Genomic DNA, 6,716 nt, shown 5'->3' with positions numbered 1-6,716 from the left:
TTTGCCTTAATGACATTGTGCAAAGCTGTCATCAAGGCAAAGGGTGGCTACTTTGAAGAATCTCAAATATAAAATATATTTTGATTTGTTCAACACTTTTTTGGTTACTACATGATTCCATATGTGTTATTTCATAGTTTTGATATCTTCACTATTATTCTACAATGTAGAAAATAGTAAAAATAAAGAAAAACCCTTGAATGAGTAGGTGTGTCCAAACTTTTGACTGGTACTGTAGCTCCGTGGCACCCTGTGTTGTTTGGCACCACACCTTTCTCATTTTGTGTCTAGGGAAACGTTTATTCTCCTGAACAAACTTCGCATTTGAGTCCATCAACAGGACGATGTAAGCCAGTGTGTCTTCCGGACTGGAGCAGCTCTGCTGCTTCTGCTTTGTTCTGCCACAGATAAATCAATGAGCCAGATATTTCACTAGATGTATAAGTGGGAAGCATCCGGTTGGCGTTTCCACTCACTACCAAAAATGGTGATGAGAGGAAGCCCAGTGGCCTGCAAGTAGGAGAAGATGGAGCAAGATGGATTTTGTCTGACATTCTGCTAATTTTCTCATCAATGATACATTTGATCTCAGTACAGTTTCTGTTCCCAAAACTAGAATCTGTTATGAACATAGTCGAGTTTTATAGATTTAGTGTTAGTGTTTATCTAATTTGAAAAATGGTTGAGTAACAACCTCTCTCTCTTTCTCTCTCTCTGTATGATGGGCTTGTTGGGAGGATGGGGCACTTCCTATCGGCTGCTGATTGTGGCCTGTGTCTCCCAGGGCACCCAAATTCCTCTACTGAAACAATGATAGGAAACTAGAACTGTCGGACTGATGGAGAGATATGGAGAGAGAGAGAAGGAGAAAGAAAGAGAGAGAGGTTGTTAATCAACCACTTTTCATTCATCACCTTTGCTCTGAACCATCCAATACAATCCTTGCCCTATTTTCCTGTTTGGTCTGGACTTTCTTTCTCTTCTCTCTCTCTCTCTCTCTCTCTCTCTCTCTCTCTCTCTCTCTCTCTCTCTCTCTCTCTCTCTCTCTCTCTCTCTCTCTCTCTCTCTCTCTCTCTCTCTCTCTCTCTCTCTCTCTCTCTTGCTCTCTCTCTCTCTTGCTCTCTCTCTCTCTCGCTCTCTCTCTTTCTCTCTTTCTCATACCCTCTGTCTCTGCACAACCCCACCTTCATTACTATGGATACTGTTACATCCAGGTGAGGTGAGAGAGGGAATGTGAAACTTATACATTCAGTACTTGCAATGAGGATGAGGAGATAGGGAAAATACAGGGAAATATGGAGAGACAGAGTGTGTGATCTCAATTCGATTTCAATTCAAAGGGCTGTATTGGCATGGGAAACATATGTTTACATTGCCAAAGCAAGTGAAGTAGATAATAAACAAAATTGAAATAAAAATCGGAAATGAACAGTAAACATTACACTCACAAAAGTTTCAAAAGTATACAGACATTTCAAATGTTATATTATGGCTATGTACACTGTTGTAACAATGATCTCTCTTTCTCTCAGCCCTCTACCCTACCGGTACATACTTCCTTTATGGACTCCACATACTTCCTGTCCAGCTGCTGGGCGTCAAGTCTGGAACATTTTTGCACAGTGTTACACCGAATGGACACGTGCAAACAAACACACACACACACACACACACACACACACACACACACACACACACACACACACACACACACACACACACACACACACACACACACACACACACACACACACACACACACACACACACACACACACACACCACCACACACACACACACACACACACACACACACACACACACACACACACACACACACACACACACACACACACACACACACACACACACACACACACACACACACACACACATACAGTACATGCATACATACATACATACATACCCATGTCTTTTGTCTAACATGCCCATTCTCTCCTACACTACCTTATGCTGAGCAATTAACTGAAGTTTCTGTTATTTTTGTTGTTTAAACAACTAATTGACCAAAGTCGGTTCAATAATTTTTTTCATCCATTTCATTCAGTTTTTTTCTGTGAGCTCTATGCGAACATTGCACATTTTCTCTAGAGATAAATCAGATCAAGCCCAAACTGTGCAATGTAGTAGGGAGTTGTATTTTCCAACAGGCCAATATTGTCACGACTTCCACCGAAGTCGTTTCCTCTCCTTGTTCAGGCGGTGTTCGACGGTCGGCATCGCCGGTCTTCTAGCCATCGTCGATCCATTTTTCATTTTCCATTTGTTTTGTCTTGTTTTCTTACACACCTGGTTTCAATTTCCCTCATTTATTGTTGTGTCTTTAACCCTTTGTTCCCCCTCCCATGTCTTTGTGTGGAATTTTTTATTGTAAGTGCTTGTGCACATGTTACTGGTGTGCGTCGGGTTTTGTACCCATGTTTGTTTATTTCATTATGCCGTTGGTTTTACAATTAACCTGCTCCGGCTATTACCTAGTTCTGCTCTCCTGCGTCTGACTTCCCTGCCACCAGTTACGCACCCCTTACAAATATTCTACATAGTTTAGGACAGAAAACATAATGGACTACAATCCATTGCACGCCTACTTGTCCATCTGTGTTTCTTTTATGCTACACGAAAGAGACAGAAGAATGCAAAAGAGACAGAAGAATGCTGATCAAGAGGGATAGAGAGCAGCTGCTTTGCAAGGTGTCTCTACCTGAAAATACGTGACCTAAGTGATTGATAGTTGGTATTCAGCAGTCATAAAGTATGCCTTATTTACTTTGAAGAACTACTAAAATAGTGATTTTGTCAGACAGCTTTAAGCAGCAGCTCTATAGAGATGAGATGATGACTTGGGATGAAATAATAAAGTCATCAAATAAAACAAATGTAATAACAACTGAAATATTTTATTAACGTGAAGTAATGTGATTAAATTATGGTTAATAAGTAATAAGCAGTAATGGGCAGTCACTAACATCATGGGACTTCTATTCATTGTTTTATTCTTTGTTGTTACAGCATTCAACCCACATAATGCATAGTGCATTTCTTGTTAAAAAATGATTGAAACCGAAATTGAAAACCTTGATAATTTTCCAATAATCAAAACGAAACTCAACTGGCCTCAAAAAGCACTAATCTAATTGTTCAGCACTAATACGAACACTAGTAGTGATAGCAGTGTCACTCCACAAAATGGGTGCCTTTTGCGAAATCAGATTTTTCATATGAATAAAGGCTTGCTAAAGTGTAAAAATTCAGCATTTTGACATGTCCCTCCTTCAACCTGTGTAACTTCTCGGAAGATTTCAACCCACCTAATCCAAAGATTTCTCCAAGTTTCACCATCATTGTAAAGGCCTAGTTACTTTGCTGCTATGACAGTCATTTCTGAAGATGATTATTTATATTCATGTGATTAGTGATGCATTTACGTCTGTCTCTCATTTGAAGGCCAACGCTGTTATGCAAACAATTTACCCCTTTAAAATAATGGACCATTCCACTAAGTTAAATGATTCACAGCAGGTGACATTGTTTGGGTTTTCTCAACAGCATGGTGGAGAAGGAAGGAAGTCTTCTCTCTCTTTTTGGTCCATTTTATTTATAATTGTTTTATCATCTTTGACTGAGGGGGTCGTGGTCAACAGTCAACCCTGTTCACTCAATTTATTTTAGGAAAACTTTAATTGATTTAACTTTGTGTGGAATATATGTATAATTCCTAATTTAATGAACACCTTGTGGTCCCATGCTCTTTCACCACATGAGGAGTAATGGCTGATCTTCACCTTAGCCCCTGTTATCGTCAACCCTGTTAGAGGCCCAATGGTAACTTTATCAGTTATTGTCACGCCCTGGCCTTAGTTATCTTTGTTTTCTTTATTATTTTGGTTAGGTCAGGGTGTGACATGGGGGATTTATGTGTTTTGTCTTGTCTAGGGGTTTTGTATGTTTATGGGGTGTTTTCTAGTCTAGGTGTTTGTATGTCTATGGTTGCCTAGATTGGTTCTCAATTAGAGGCAGCTGTTTATCATTGTCTCTGATTGGGAACCATATTTAGGCAGCCATATTCTTTAGGGATTTCGTGGGTTATTGTCTATATGTAAGTTGCCTGTGTATGCACTTGTTTAATATATAGCTTCACGTTCGTTTGTTGTTTTGCATAGTTTGTTTAAGTGTTCTTTGTTTCGTTAAATAAATAGAAGAATGTATTCTTATCACGCTGCGCCTTGGTCCTCCTCTCTTCCTCCATACGACGAATGTGACAGTTATACTTGATACTTGATCAATGACAAAATATTGGATTTATCTCAAACATGCTTTTAAATAATAGTTTGGCAGTTACATAAGTGTCTGTAACAGGGTTGACAGACAGTGTGGTACAAGTGCAGATAAAATGCTTTTAGTTCATAGGATTTTAATGCCTGAGATGGGAAAAGGTGTTTTCCCGTAGGCTTAACATGTACTCCATGCAAGTGAATGTTAAAAGAAGACATATTTCAAAGTGAATTTCTTAAAAGTTTGCCTGTCGTGGAACGTCCCAGCAACATGAACACAAGTTGTATAGAGGTCTGTGGTAACCAAGAGGGGACAGATAGACAGACAGACAGACAGACAAATAGATGAAGGCTAACAGGCTGAGTTACATTTTGGAATTCTCCAACTCCCTAGATATGGTCTGTGAAAGCCAGTGTGATTGACAGGTTGCCAGTGACGAGATGCTGTAAACGCAGACTTCCTGTTGCACTGTGGGCAGGAAGTGAACTCCTGACCTCGAATGAATTAGCACAGCCACTTCTCAGGGCACCTCACACTGTTATGGGGAAAGGGGGATGGAGAAGGAGGGATAGAGATATTTGAATGTTAAAGGCCCTGTGCAGGCAAAAACATGAATGTCCTTTGTTTTATATATATTTCCACTCTTTGAGGTTGGAATAATACTGTGAAACTGAAAATAACGATAATGCCATTTTAGTGTAAGAGCTGTTAAAAAAGACGCCTGACATTTCAGCCTGTTTTGGTGGGATGGAGTTTTGTTCTGCCTGGTGATGGCAGGTGTGGACTGGAACAAAAATTAAACCCTGGCATTTCAGCCAAGCCAGCCCCATCATCGCGATGGATGTCCTTTGGGTGGTGAACCATTTTTGATACACACGGGAAACTGTTGAGCGTGAAAAACCCAGCAGCGCTGCAGCCGTAAGACTGCTATATAGTCAATGAATGGTACCCAAACCAGCTGCCCCTACTCTATCTTGCGTTGACCCTACCCACACTGACTATAATTGATATACATACTATATACTCACTCACACACACTACTCACACATTAAAAAATACTGCATATGCATATGCACACTCACACACACACATAACACACACACGCATACCGACACAACCCAAACTAACATACATGCACACACACTTTTACATCATCATTTGCTGCTGCTACTCTGTTCTTTATTTTACTCTTATTATTATCTATCCTGATGCCTAGTCACTTTACCCTGCCTTCATGTACATACTGTATCTAGCTTAAATACCTCTTACCTCTGCACATTGATCTGGTACTGGTACTGCCTGTATATATCTCCATTCTTGTGTATTTTATTTTATTCTTTGTGTTAGTAATTATTTATTATTTATTTTATTTTTTTAAACTCTGCATTGTTGGGAAAGGTTAATGAGCAAGCATTTCACTGTACGTTCCACACCGGTTGTATTTGGCGCATGTGATAAATTGTCACGTTCTGACCTTAGTTTTGTTGTTATGTCTTTGTTTTAGTATGGTCAGGGCGTGAGTGGGTGGGTAGTCTATGTTCCTTTTTCTATGTTATTCTGTTTCTATGTGTTTGGCCTAATATGGTTCTCAATCAGAAGCAGGTGTCAGTCGCTGTCTCTGATTGGGAGCCATATTTAGGTAGCCTGTTTGTCATTGTGTGTTGTGGGTGTTTGTTCCTGTTTTATGTGTACTGTTGGACACGCCTGTATGTCACGGTTGTTTCGTGTACATTATTTATGTTCGGGACTGTTTAGTTCCCCTGTGTTTTGGGGCATTTGTTTTGAGTGGTGTCGTTTTCACCTATGTGGTGAATAAAGAAGTAGCGCTACTCTGAACTCTCTGTCTCCTGCGTCTGACTCCTTCCTCCACTACACCCCGGGCATTACATAAACACTATTTGATTAGATTTGTTAGTTCTTGACACACTCAAACCGGTGCGCCTGGCACCTGCTACCACAACCTGTTCAAAGGCACTTAAATATTTTGTCTTGCCCATTCACCCTCTGAATGGCACACATACACAATACATGTCTTAATTGTCTTAAGGCTTAAAAATCCTTCATTAACCTGTCTCCACCCCTTCATCTACACTGATTGAAGTGAATTTAACAATTGATGTCAATAAGGGATCATAGCTTTCACCTCGATTGACCTGGTTAGTCTATGTCATGGAAAGAGCAGGGTTTCCTAATGTTTTGTACACTAAGTGTATAATATAAAGCCACTATCAATAAACTGCCAATACGTGTGTCAGTGTCTCTCTCTCTCTCTCTCTCTCTCTCTCTCTCTCTCTCTCTCTCTCTCTCTCTCTCTCTCTCTCTCTCTCTCTCTCTCTCTCTCTCTCTGTTTTCTGCCTACGTCCACTACACTTCACCGCTGCAGCAACAGCTGAGATGTCCTAGCATCACTTGGACCAGAAGAC

Source organism: Salvelinus alpinus, chromosome 12 (assembly GCF_045679555.1).
Source record: "Salvelinus alpinus chromosome 12, SLU_Salpinus.1, whole genome shotgun sequence".
In the NCBI taxonomy this organism is placed as follows: Eukaryota; Metazoa; Chordata; class Actinopteri; order Salmoniformes; family Salmonidae; genus Salvelinus; species Salvelinus alpinus.
Note: the sequence above shows the minus strand (reverse complement) of the source record.